Genomic DNA, 13,745 nt, shown 5'->3' with positions numbered 1-13,745 from the left:
CCCCAAATTCCTCCCTGGATCCCCAAACTCCTTCCTGGACCCCCAAATTCCTCCCTGGTCCCCCAAACTCCTTCCTGGACCCCCAAATTACTTCCTGGATCCCCAAACTCCTTCCTGGACCCCCAAATTCCTCCCTGGATCCCCAAACCCCTCCCCTGGACCACCAATTCCATCCCTGGACCCCCAAATTCCTCCCTGGTCCCCCAAACTCCTTCCTGGACCCCCAAATTCCTCCCTGGATCCCCAAACCCCTCCCCTGGACCCCCAAACTCCTCCCCTGGACCACCAATTCCATCCCTGGACCCCCAAATTCCTCCCTGGACCCCCAATCCCCTCTCTGGACCCCCAATTTCATCTCTGGACCCCCAAATTCCTCCCTGGACCCCCCCCAGCCCCATCACACTCCAGATTTTTTTGGGATTAACGTTTATTCTGGCCACAACAAGCGCGAGGGGCCGGGGCGGGGGGCAGCACCTTTGTGCCCCCCTTCCCTGGTTAATAGAAACACCCCAAAAATGGGCAAAAAAAGCCTCAAAGCCCCCCCAAAATAAAGCTGGATAAGGAATTGGGGAGGGAGGGAGTTAGAGAGGGTCTGGGGGAGCTCTGGGGGGTCCCCAAAGCCCCCCGGGTTGGGAGGGGGGGATCATGGCTCGCCGCAGATTTGGGGGCTCAGCACCAGCTGCGGCAGCTGGAATTTGGGGGTCCCGTCGCCCCGGAGCCCCCCGGGGTCGCAGCGGGAGGAGATCCCCCCAACGCCGGGGATTTGGGGGTCCCCGGGGCAGAGCTCCACGTCGGGGAAGCGCCTCCTCCCCAATTTGGGGGGCTCCGGCGAGGCCCCGCCGGGGGTGAAGCCCACCCGGGGCACCCAGCGGCGGCGCCGGGGGTTCCCGTGGCGGGGGGCTCCTCCTTCCTCCCGGCCGGCCTTGGAGCCGCCCCTCCTCATCCTCCCGGAGGCGCCGGCCCCGAATTTGGGCAGTTTCACCCCAAAGCGACGCCCGGGGGGCTCCGAGGTGCCGTCCAAGCCCGGCGGCGCCAGCTCCAGCAGCGGCACCTTCAGCAGCGGCGGCGGCTCCGCGGCGCGGCGGGGCTCGGGGCGCTCCGGGACCGGTTCTGGTCCCGGCAGGGCGAACCCCACGGCGGGGATGGCGATCCGGGCTTTGGGTTTGGGGCGGGGGGTCCCGGGGGGCTCCGGGGCCGTCCAGCCCAGGGTCAGGCTCTCGGCGCTGCCCCCTCGTTTCGGGGCAGCTTTGGGGATCCCCCCGGGGCGGAGGTCGGGGCTGGACCCCCCGAATTTGGGCAGCGCCGCCGGCGCGATGCCGAAGCGCGGGGCGCGGAGCCGGGGGGAGCCCGGCGCGGCCGCGATGCCGAAGCGGGGCCGGTCCTGGATGTCGCCGAAGGGCGACAGCGACAATTTGGGCACCTTCAGCTTGGCCCCGGCGTCTCCCACCGGCCCCAGGTCCAGCTCCACGCTGGGAATGGCGATTCCCGGCGGCGGCGGCACCGGAGGGGTCCCGCCGCCTTCCCGCAGCTTGGCCAGCGCCCACCCGAGGCGGGGGAGGCGGAATTTGGGGGTTTTGGGGGCGATTTCCACCGGCGGAGCCTCCAGCTCCCGGCTGAGCTTCCGCAGCCCCTCGGCAAAGCGGGGACCCGCGTCCGGGCTCCTCCCGGGGGGCTCCGGGCTAGCGAGGCCGAGCTCCGGCACCAGCTCCACGGCGGCTTTGGGGGCGTCGATGGGGACGGAGGGGACGCGGAGGGTCGGGAACGACCCCCGAGCGCCGGCAGCCCCCTCCTCATCCCTCCCGGTAGCACCGGGGGTCGCGGCCGAGCCCCCCTTTCCCCAGGGGGGTGGGCTCAGCCCCAGCGACCCCTTGGGAGCCGCCAGCTCCACGGCCGGGATGCGCGGCCCGGAGGCGGCCGGGGGCAGCTCGGGGGGCTCGGGGGGCTCCGGGAGCGGCGGCCGGGCCGCGGCCGCTTCGCGCACGGTCAGGCGGGGCCGCGGCGGCTCCGGGGGTCCCGGGGGTCCCGGGGGAAGCTCCGGGCCGGAGGCGCCGCGGGGTTTCGGGAGTTGCTTCGGGAGCTTGGGCAGGGCCAGCTCCAGCGAAAGCTGCTCGGGGGGCATCGCCAGGGGCTGGGGGGCACGGGGGGATGTGGGGTACGGGGGGGTCGGGGAGACCCGGCACCCCCAAACCAGCCCGTGTGCGCGGGGAGCCGCGAACACCCCAAAAAACCACCCAACAGGAACCCCCAAACACCCCACAGGGAGCCCCGAACACCCCAAAAATCACACAACAGGAACCCCCAAACACCCCACAGGGAGCCCCGAACACCCCAAAAAACACCCGCAGGGAACCACGAACACCCCACAGGGAGCCCCAAACACCCCAAAAAACACCCAACAGGAACCCCCAAACACCCCACCCACAGGGAGCCTCGAACACCCCAAAAATCACCCAACAGGAACCCCCAAACACCCCAAAAACCACCCACCAGGGACCCCCAAACAACCCACCCACAGGGAGCCCCGAACACCCCAAAAATCACCCAACAGGAACCCCCAAACACCCCACAGGGAGCCCCAAACAACCCAAAAAACACCCGCAGGGAACCACGAACACCCCACAGGGAGCCCCGAACACCCCAAAAAACACCCGCAGGGAACCACGAACACCCCACAGGGAGCCCCGAACACCCCAAAAACCACCCACCAGGGACCCCCAAACACCCCACCCACAGGGAGCCTCAAACACCCCAAAAAACACCCAACAGGAACCCCCAAACACCCCACAGGGAGCCTCAAACACCCCAAAAACCACCCAACAGGAACCCCCCAAACACCCCAAAAACCACCCACCAGGGACCCCCAAACAACCCACCCACAGGGAGCCGCGAACACCCCAAAAAACACCCGCGGGGAACCACGAACACCCCACAGGGAGCCCCGAACACCCCAAAAACCACCCAACAGGAACCCCCAAACACCCCACAGGGAGCCCCGAACACCCCAAAAAACACCCACAGGGAACCACAAACACCCCACAGGGAGCCCCGAACACCCCAAAACCTCACCCCTCATCCACAGGGACCCCTCCCATCCACAGGGACCCCCCAATCCACAGGGACCTCCCTCATCCACAGGGACCCCCCACCCACAGGGACCCCCCAATCCATAGGGACCCTCCTCATCCACAGGGACCCCCCACCCACGGGGACCCCCCAATCCATAGGGACCCCCCCATCCACAGGGACCCTCCTCATCCATGGGGACCCCCTCATCCACAGGGACCCAAATCCACAGGGACCCCCCAATCCACGGGGACCCCCCTCATCCACGGGGACCCCCCACCCACGGGGACCCCCCAATCCATAGGGACCCCCCAGTCCACAGGGACCCCCAATCCACAGGGACCCCAATCCATAGGGACCCCCCCATCCATAGGGACCCTCCTCATCCACAGGGACCCCCCACCCACGGGGACCCCCCAATCCACAGGGACCCCCAATCCACAGGTACCCCCAATCCACAGGGACCCCCTCATCTACAGGTACCCCCAATCCACAGGGACCCCCCCAATCCACCGCGACCCCCCAATCCACAGGGACCCCCCAATTCACAGGGACCCTCCTCATCCACGGGGACCCCCCAATCCACAGGGACCCTCCTCATCCACAGGGACCCCCCACCCACGGGGACCCCCCAATCCACAGGGACCCCCCATCCACAGGGACCCCCCACCCACGGGGACCCCCGAGCCCCTCGGGGCCGCACCAGCCTGGCCGCTCGGTCCCGCTGTCCCTCGGGGGTCCCGGGGGGGGTCCCGGGGGTCCCCCGGCGCAGCTGCAGCGACACGCGGCAGCCCCCGGCCCCCTCCAGCAGCCGCCCCACGGCCTCGGGGGTCGCCCCCTCGAAGGAGACCCGCGCCCCCAGGACACGGTCACCTGCGGGGACAGCGCTGTCACCCCCGGGTCACCCCCGCGTCACCCCCGGGTCACCCCCAGAGTCACCTTGTCACCCCCGGGGTCACCTTGTCACCTCCAGGGTCACCTTGTCACCCCCAGAGTCACCTTGTCACCTCCAGGGTCACCTTGTCACCCCAGGGTCCCCCCAGGATCACCCCCAGGGTCACCTCCAGGGTCACCTTGTCACCCCCAGAGTCACCTGGTCACCCCCGGGGTCACCCCCGGGTCACCCCCAGAGTCACCTTGTCACCCCCGGGGTCACCCCAGGGTCACCCCCAGAGTCACCTTGTCACCCCCAGGGTCACCTTTTCACCTCCAGGGTCACCCCCAGAGTCACCTTGTCACCTCCAGGGTCATCTTGTCACCCCCGGGGTCACCCCCAGAGTCACCTTGTCACCCCCAGGGTCACCTTGTCACCCCCAGAGTCACCTTGTCACCCCCAGGGTCACCTTTTCACCTCCAGGGTCACCCCCAGAGTCACCTTGTCACCCCCAGGGTCACCTTGTCACCCCCAGAGTCACCTTGTCACCCCCAGGGTCACCTTGTCACCCCCAGTGCCACCTGGTCACCCCCAGGGTCACCCCCGGTGCCACATTGTCACCCCCAGTGCCCTCCCAGTGTCCCCAGTGTCCCCTCCTAGTGTCCCCAGTGCCCCCAGTGCCCCCCAGTGTCCCCAGTGCTCCACAAGTGCCCCCAGTGCCCCCTCCCAGTGCCCCCCCAGTGTCCCCAGTGCCCCCCCCAGTGTCCCCAGTGCCCCCTCCCAGTGCCCCCAGTGCCCCCCCAGTGCCCCCAGTGCCCCCCCAGTGTCCGCAGTGTCCCCCCAGTGTCCCCTCCCAGTGCCCCCAGTGCCCCCAGTGCCCCCCCAGTGCCCCCTCCCTTTGCTCCCCAGTGTCCCCAATGTGTCCCCAGTGCCCCTAGTGCCCCCTCCCAGTGCCCCCCCAGTGTCCCCAGTGCCCCCCCAGTGCCCCCAGTGCCCCCCCAGTGTCCGCAGTGTCCGCCCAGTGTCCCCTCCCAGTGTCCCCAGTGCCCTCCCAGTGTCCCCAGTGTCCCCAGTGCCCCCCCAGTGTCCCCAGTGTCCCCTCCCAGTGTCCCCAGTGTGTCCCCAGTGCCCCCCAGTGCCCCCCCAGTGTCCCCAGTGCCCCCCCAGTGCCCCCTCCCAGTGCCCCCCCAGTGCCCCCAGTGCCCCCCCAGTGTCCGCAGTGTCCCCCCAGTGTCCCCTCCCAGTGTCCCCAGTGCCCCCAGTGCCCCCAGTGCCCCCAGTGCCCCCCCAGTGCCCCCTCCCTTTGCTCCCCAGTGCCCCCCCAGTGTCCCCAGTGCCCCCAGTGCCCTCCCAGTGCCCCCAGTGTCCCCAGTGCCCCCCCAGTGTCCCCAGTGTCCCCTCCCAGTGTCCCCAGTGTGTCCCCAGTGCCCCCAGTGCCCCCAGTGCCCCCAGTGCCCCCCCAGTGCCCCCTCCCTTTGCTCCCCAGTGCCCCCCCAGTGCCCCCAGTGCCCTCTCCCAGTGCCCCCAGTACCCCCAGTGCTCACCCTGGCGCAGCCGCAGGGATTTGGGGGTCTCGGCCACGTAGACCCCGTGGCTGTCGCGGGCCAGGCGCAGCCCCCGCCCCAATTCGGAGCCCGGGCCCAGCTCCAGCAGCTCCTGCCAGGGGAGGGGGCGCAGGGGGACATTGGGGGGGGGAGGTCCCTCGGTGACCCCTCCCCAGCCCCGGGTCCTCCCCCCCCCACCCTGCAGACCCCTCCTCACCTCCATGCTGGGGGTCCCTCTTTTGGGGGGTCTCGGGGGGGAACAAGCAGAGGTCGGTGGCGATGGGTCCTGGAAAAGGGGCTCAGAGACCCCCAGCCCCTCACTGCAGCCCCCCAAACCCCATTACAGACCCCCAAACCCCATCACAGCCCCCCAAATTCCCCCAAACCTCATTACAGACCCCCAAATCCCACTACAGCCCCCCAAATCCCTCCAAACCCCATCACAGTCCCCCAAATTCCCCCAAACCCCATTACAGACCCCCAAACCCCATCACAGCCCCCCAAATTCCCCCAAAGCTCATTACAGACCCCCAAGTCCCCCCAGCCCCTCATTGCAGCCCCCCAAACCCCATTACAGACCCCCAAATCCCACCCAAACCCCACTACAGCCCCCCAAATTCCCCCAAACCTCATTACAGACACCCAAACCCCACTACAGCCCCCCAAATCCCTCCAAACCCCACTACAGCCCCCCAAATCCCTCCAAACCTCATTACAGCCCCCCAAATCCCCCCAACCCCTCACTGCATCCCCAACACCCCATTACAGCCCCCCAAATCCCACCCAAACCCCATTGCAAGCCCAAAAATCCCCTCCAAACCCCATCCCAGCACCCCCAGCCCCATCCCATCCCCCCAAATCCCATTACAGCCCCAAAATCCTCCCAAACCCCATCCCAGCCCCCCAAATCCCACCCAAACCCCATCCCAGTACCCCCAGCCCCATCCCAGCTGCCCAAATCCCTCCAAAACCTCATTACAGCCCCAAATCCCCCCGAATCCCGCCCAAACCCCATCCCAGCCCCCCAGACGCCATTACAGACCCCCAAATCCTGCCCAAACACCCATCCCGGCACCCCCAGCCCCATCCCAGCCCCCCAAATCCCTCCCAAACCCCATCCCCCCAAATCCCTCATAAACCCCATTACAGCCCCAAATCCCCCCAAATCCCGCCCAAACCCCATCCCAGCACCCCCAGCCCCATCCCAGCCCCCCAAATCCCACCCAAACCCCATCCCAGCCCCCCAAATCCCACCCAAACCCCATCCCAGCCCCAAAAATCCCTCCCAAACCCCATCCCAGCCCCCCAAATCCCCCCCAAACCCCATCCCAGCACCCCAAATTCCCGGCCCCCCAAATCCCGCCCAAACCCCATCCCAGCACCCCCAGCCCCATTCCAGTCCCCCAAATCCCCCACAAACCCCATTACAGCCCCAAATCCCCCCAAATCCCCCCAAATCCCACCCCAGCCCCCCAAATCCCACCCAAAACCCCATTACAGACCCCCAAATCCCACCCAAACCCCCATCCCAGCCCCCCAAATCCCCCAAATCCCACCCAAACCCCCATCCCAGCCCCCCAAATCCCCCAAATCCCTCCCAAACCCCCAACCCAGCCCCCCGAATCCCTCCCAAACCCCCATCCCAGCCCCCCAAATCCCCCCAAACCCCATCCCAGCACCCCAAATCCCTCCTAAACACCCATCACAGACCCCCAAATCCCGCCCAAACCCCATCCCAGCACCCCAAACCCCATCCCAGCCCCCCAAATCCCCCAAATCCCTCCCAAACCCCCATCCCAGCACCCCCAGCCCCATCCCAGCCCCCCAAATCCCACCCAGCCCCATCCCAGCCCCCCAAATCCCACCCAGCCCCATCCCAGCCCCCCTTTTCCCAGCCCTCTCCCCAAATTCCCCTCCTCACCTTCCCGCTGCGCCGCTGCTCTGCCGGCGGCTCCGCGTCCCCCCCACCCCCAGCTCGGGGGGACCCCCCCTCTTTTTGGAATCCCCCTCCCCCCACGCAGCCGCGGGACAAGGGGGGTCCTTGTCCTGCACCCCCCCGGGGAATTCCGGGAATTTGGGGGAATCAGCAGAAATTCCCGTGGGATGGAGCCGGGCCTGAGGCTGGGATGGGGGGGCGGGATGGGGGGAGAGACCCTGGGGAGGCACCAAAACCCCCCATGACCCCCAAAATCACCGCTGGGACCTCCCCCATAACACCCTTGGGACCCCCAAATCCTGCCCTGGACCCCCCAACCCCCCCATAACCCCCCAAAATCACCCTTGGGACCTCCCCCATAACACCCTTGGGACCCCCAAATCCTGCCCAGGACCCCTCAACCCCCCCATAACCCCCAAAATCAACCCTGGAACCTCCCCCATAACACCCTTGGGACCCCCAAATCCTGCCCAGGACCCCCCAACCCCCCCATGACCCCCAAAATCACCCCTGGGACCTCCCCCATAACACCCTTGGGACCCCCAAATCCTGCCCAGGACCCCTCAACCCCCCATAACCCCCAAAATCACCCCTGGAACCTCCCCCATAGCACCCTTGGGACCCCCAAATCCTGCCCTGGACCCCCCCAATCCCCCCATAACCCCCAAAATCAACGCTGGGACCTCCCCCATAGCACGCTTGGGACCCCCAAATCCTGCCCAGGACCCCTCGACCCCCCCATAACCCCCAAAATCAACCCTGGGACCTCCACTATAACACCCTTGGGACCCTGAAATCCTGCCCAGGACCCCCCAACCCCCCCATAACCCCCAAAATCACCCTTGGAACCTCCCCCATAACACCCTTGGGACCCCCAAATCCTGCCCAGGACCCCTCGACCCCCCCATAACCCCCAAAATCACCCCTGGGACCTCACCCATAACACCCTTGGGACCCCCAAATCCTGCCCAGGACCCCTCGACCCCCCCATAACCCCCAAAATCACCCCTGGGACCTGCCCCATAACACCCTTGGGACCCCCAAATCCTGCCCTGGACCCCCCCAATCCCCCCATAACCCCCTAAATCACCCCTGGGACCTCCCCCTTAACACGCTTGGGACCCCCAAATCCTGCCCTGGACCCCCCAACCCCCCCATAACCCCCAAAATCACCCCTGGGACCTCCCCCATAACACCCTTGGGACCCCCAAATCCTGCCCAGGACCCCTCGACCCCCCCATAACCCCCTAAATCAACCATGGAACCTCCCCAAAACCCCCTTGGGACCCCCAAATCCTGCCCTGGACCCCCCGACCCCCCCATAACCCCCAAAATCACCCCTGGAACCTCCCCCATAACACCCTTGGGACCCCCAAATCCTGCCCAGGACCCCTCGACCCCCCCATGACCCCCAAAATCACCGCTGGGACCTCCCCCATAGCACCCTTGGGACCCCCAAATCCTGCCCAGGACACCCCAACCCCCCCATAACCCCCAAAATCAACCTTGGAACCTCCCCCATAACCCCCTTGGGACCCCCAAATCCTGCCCAGGACCCCTCGACCCCCCCATAACCCCCAAAATCACCCCTGGGACCTCCCCCATAACACCCTTGGGACCCCCAAATCCTGCCCAGGACCCCTCGACCCCCCCATGACCCCCAAAATCACCGCTGGGACCTCCCCCATAGCACCCTTGGGACCCCGAAATCCTGCCCAGGACCCCCCCAACCCCCCCATAACCCCCAAAATCAACCTTGGAACCTCCCCCATAACCCCCTTGGGACCCCCAAATCCTGCCCAGGACCCCTCGACCCCCCCATAACCCCCAAAATCACCCATGGAACCTCCCCCATAACACCCTTGGGACCCTGAAATCCTGCCCAGGACCCCCAAAATCACCCCTGGGACCTCCCCCATAACACCCTTGGGACCCCCAAATCCTGCCCAGGACCCCCCCAACCCCCCCATAACCCCCAAAATCACCCCTGGAACCTCCCCCATAACACCCTTGGGACCCCCAAATCCTGCCCAGGACCCCCCCAACCCGCCCCCAGAACCCCTCAAACCACCCCTGGGACCCTCCCCAACCACCCCATAACCCCCAAAATCACCTCTGGGACCCCCCCCATAGCCCCATAACACCCTTGGGACCCCACAAACCACCCCATAACCCCCAAAATCACCCCTGGGACCCCCCCCCATAGCCCCATAACACCCCTGGGACCCCACAAACCACCCCATAACCCCCCAAATCACCCCTGGGACCCCCCCCCATAGCCCCATAACACCCCTGGGACCCCACAAACCACCCCATAACCCCCAAAATCACCCCTGGAATCCCCTAAACCAACCCCAGGATCCCATAGACAACCCCCGGGACTCCCTAAACCCTATTTTTTTGGCCCTAAATTGAGAGGGAACCTTCTTATGCTGTTATTTTAAGGTGTAAATCAAGGGGGGAAAAGGATGGGAAATGTGAGGGGAAATGTGAGGGGAAAAGAGAGGGAAACATGAGGGAAAAAGGGGGGAAACGCGAGCGGGAAAAGGGCAGCAAATGTGAGGGGGAGAGAGGGAAAATTGAGTGTGGCAAGCACATTTCTCTCCCTCTAAGGATTTTTCATAGAGGTGCACAGAGAGAAATGAAAGAGAAAACAATTCCTATTTCTGTTCCTTTGTTTTTCCTATGTGGAATGTGCTTGGAGAATTGTTTACCTGGGGTGAGTGTTTGGTTGGATTCTGGTGAGGATTGTTTGAGCCTGGTGGGCAATCCAACCCACCTCGGTCTGGCAGGAGTTGTGTTAGAGATAGAGAAAGTAGTGTGTAGTTTTATTATCTTCCTTTTTATATAGTATGGTAATGTAATTTAGTGTAGTTACAATAAGGAAATCATTCAGCCTTCTGAATTGAGTCGCCATTTCTTCCCATTGGGTTCGCCTGCATTTACATGAGGGAAAAGAGAGGGAAAATGTGAAGGGGAAAAGGGTGGGAAAATTGAGGGGGAAGAGAGGGAAACCTGAGGGGAAATGTGAGGGAAAAAGAGAGAAATGGGAGGGAAAAAGAGAGGGGAACGTGAGGGGATAAGGAGGGAAATGTGAGGGGGGAAAAAAGGAAAAATGTGAGGGGGGGAAAGGGAAAAATGTGAGGGGAAAAGAGAGATGTGAGAGGAAAAGTTGGTGAGGAAATATGAGGGGAAAAGAGAAATGTGAGGGGGAAAGAAAGGTGAGAAAATGTGAGGGAAAAGAGAGGGAAATGTGAGGGGGAAAAAGGGAAAAATGTGAGGGGAAAAAGGGAAAAATGTGAGGGGAAAAGAGAGATGTGAGAGGAAAAGTCGGGGGGGAAATATGAGGGGAAAAGAGAGAAATGCGAGGGGATAAGGGGGGAAATGTGAGAGGGAAAAAAGACGGGAAACATGAGAGGAAAAGAGAAATGTGAGGGGGAAAGAAAGGTGAGAAAATGTGAGGGAAAAGAGAGGGAAATGTGAGGGGGAAAAAGGGAAAAATGTGAGGGGAAAAAGGGAAAAATGTGAGGGGAAAAGAGAGATGTGAGAGGAAAAGTTGGTGAGAAAATATGAGGGGAAAAGAGAAATGCGAGGGGATAAGGGGGGAAATGTGAGAGGGAAAAAAGACGGGAAATATGAGGGAAAAAAAGGGAAAAATGCGAGGGGAAAAGAGGGAAATGTGAGGGGATAAGGAGGGAAACGTGAAGGGGAAAAAAGGCAGGAAACGTGAGGGGAAAAGAGAGAAATGTGAGGAGGAAAAAAAAGTGGGAAACGTGAGGGGAAAAAAAGGAAAAATGTGAGGGGAAAAGGGAGGGAAACGTGAGGGAAAAAGAGAGGGAAATGTGAGGGGAAAAAAGGGCAGGAAACATGAGGAGGGAAGAGAGGGAAACCTGAGAGGAAAAGTAAGGGGAAAAGTGGGGAAACGTGAGGGAAAAAGGGAGAAAACCTAAGGGAAAATGTGAGGTGGGGGAAAAGGGAAAAAACGTGAGGGGAAAAGGGAGGGAAAAATGAGGGGGAAAAAAGGGTGGGAAATGTGAGGGGGGGAAGAGAAGGAAACCTGAGGGGAAAAGAGCAGGAAACATGAGGGGAGAAAAGGGGGGAAAATGTGAGAGGAAAAGAGAGAGAAATATGAGGGGAAAAGAGAGAGAAATGTGAGGGGAAAAGAGAGAGAAATGTGAGGGGAAAAGAGAGAGAAATGTGAGGGGAAAAGAGAGAAATGTGAAGGGAAAAGAGAGAAATGTGAGGGGGAAAGAGAGAGAAATGTGAGGGGGAAAGAGAGAGAAATGTGAGGGAAAAAGAGAGAGAAATGTGAGGGGGAAAGAGAGAGAAATGTGAGGCGAGAAGGGGAATATGAGGGGAAAAGAGAGAGAAATGTGAGGGGAAAAGAGAGAGAAATGTGAGGGGAAAAGAGAGAGAAATGTGAGGCGAGAAGGGGAATATGAGGGGAAAAGAGAGAGAAATGTGAGGGGAAAAGAGAGAGAAATGTGAGGGGAGAAGGGGAGGGCTGGGTCGCCTGAGGAGTTTTGGAGGGTCATGAAGAGACCTCAGGGGGTTCTGAGGGATTCAGGGGTGCTCTGAAGGGTTTTGGGGTGCTCTGAAGGGTTTTGGGGTGCTCTGAAGGGTTTGGGGTGCTTTGAGGGGTTCGGGATGCTTTGGGGGTTTGGGGAGGTTTGGGGGTTTGGGGTGCTCTGAGGGTTTTGGGGTGCTTTGAGGGGTTTGGGGTGCTCTGAGGGTTTTGGGGAGGTTTGGGGGTTTGGGGTGCTCTGAGGGGTTTGGGGAGGTTTGAGGGTTTTGGGGTTCTTTGAGGGGTTTGGGGTTCTCTGAGGGGTTTGGGGTTCTCTGAAGGGTTTGGGGTGGTCTCAGGGTTTTGGGGTGCTTTGGGGGTTTGAGGGTTTTGGAGTCTTCACGCCGAGGAGCTCTGGAGATCCTGAGGAGAACTCTGGGGGATGCTGCCCCAGGATTTCCACACCCTGGATTGGCACGGTGAGCCGCCCTTAAAAAAATTCCCACTCCTAAAATCCCGAAAAAACCAGGCTGGGCTGGGCTGAACTCTGGGGAACCCCCACCCAATGTTGGGGAGAACCTTGGGGGAGGGTTGGAAAGGTCCGTGCCTCAGTTTCCCCCTCTGGGTGACATCGGGATGGGTCCGTGCCCTGCAGGTGTCAAAGGGAGGAATTCCGTGCCTCAGTTTCCCCCTGCAGCTAACAATGGGAGGAATTCCGTGCCTCAGTTTCCCCCTGCAGCTGACATGGGGAAAGGTCCGTGCCTCAGTTTCCCCCTGCAGCTGACATGGGGAGGAATTCCGTGCCTCAGTTTCCCCCTGCAGGTGACAAAGGGAAGGAATTCCGTGCCTCAGTTTCCCCCTGCAGGTGTCAAAGGGAGGAATTCCGTGCCTCAGTTTCCCCCTGCAGCTGACAAAGGGAAGGAATTCCGTGCCTCAGTTTCCCCCTGCAGCTGACATGGGGAAAGGTCCGTGCCTCAGTTTCCCCCTGCAGCTGACATGGGGAGGAATTCCGTGCCTCAGTTTCCCCCTGCAGGTGACAAAGGGAAGGAATTCCGTGCCTCAGTTTCCCCCTGCAGGTGTCAAAGGGAGGAATTCCGTGCCTCAGTTTCCCCCTGCAGCTGACAAAGGGAAGGAATTCCGTGCCTCAGTTTCCCCCTGCAGCTGACATGGGGAAAGGTCCGTGCCTCAGTTTCTCCCTGCAGCTGACATGGGGAAGAATTCCGTGCCTCAGTTTCCCCCTGCAGCTGACAAAGGGAGGAATTCCGTGCCTCAGTTTCCCCCTGCAGGTGTCAAAGGGAGGAATTCCGTGCCTCAGTTTCTCCCTGCAGCTGACATGGGGAGGAATTCCGTGCCTCAGTTTCCCCCTGCAGCTGACAATGGGGAATTCCGTGCCTCAGTTTCCCCCTGCAGCTGACATGTGGAAGGAATTCCGTGCCTCAGTTTCCCCCTGCAGCTGACATGGGGAGGAATTCCGTGCCTCAGTTTCCCCCTGCAGCTGACATGGGGAGGAATTCCGTGCCTCAGTTTCCCCCGGCAGCTGACAGGGGGAGGAATTCCGTGCCTCAGTTTCCCCCTGCAGCTGACATGGGGAAAGGTCCGTGCCTCAGTTTCCCCCTGCAGCTGAAATGGGGAAAGGTCCGTGCCTCAGTTTCCCCCTGCAGCTGACATGGGGAAAGGTCCGTGCCTCAGTTTCCCCCTGCAGCTGACATGGGGAAAGGTCCGTGCCTCAGTTTCCCCCTGCAGGTGACACGGGGGAATTCCGTGCCTCAGTTTCCCGCCCCCTCCCCGGGACCCTCCCCCGTCACGTCACGGGCGGGGAGGGGC

This window comes from Lonchura striata, chromosome 34 (assembly GCF_050655825.1).
Source record: "Lonchura striata isolate lonStrDom1 chromosome 34, ASM5065582v1, whole genome shotgun sequence".
In the NCBI taxonomy this organism is placed as follows: Eukaryota; Metazoa; Chordata; class Aves; order Passeriformes; family Estrildidae; genus Lonchura; species Lonchura striata.
Note: the sequence above shows the minus strand (reverse complement) of the source record.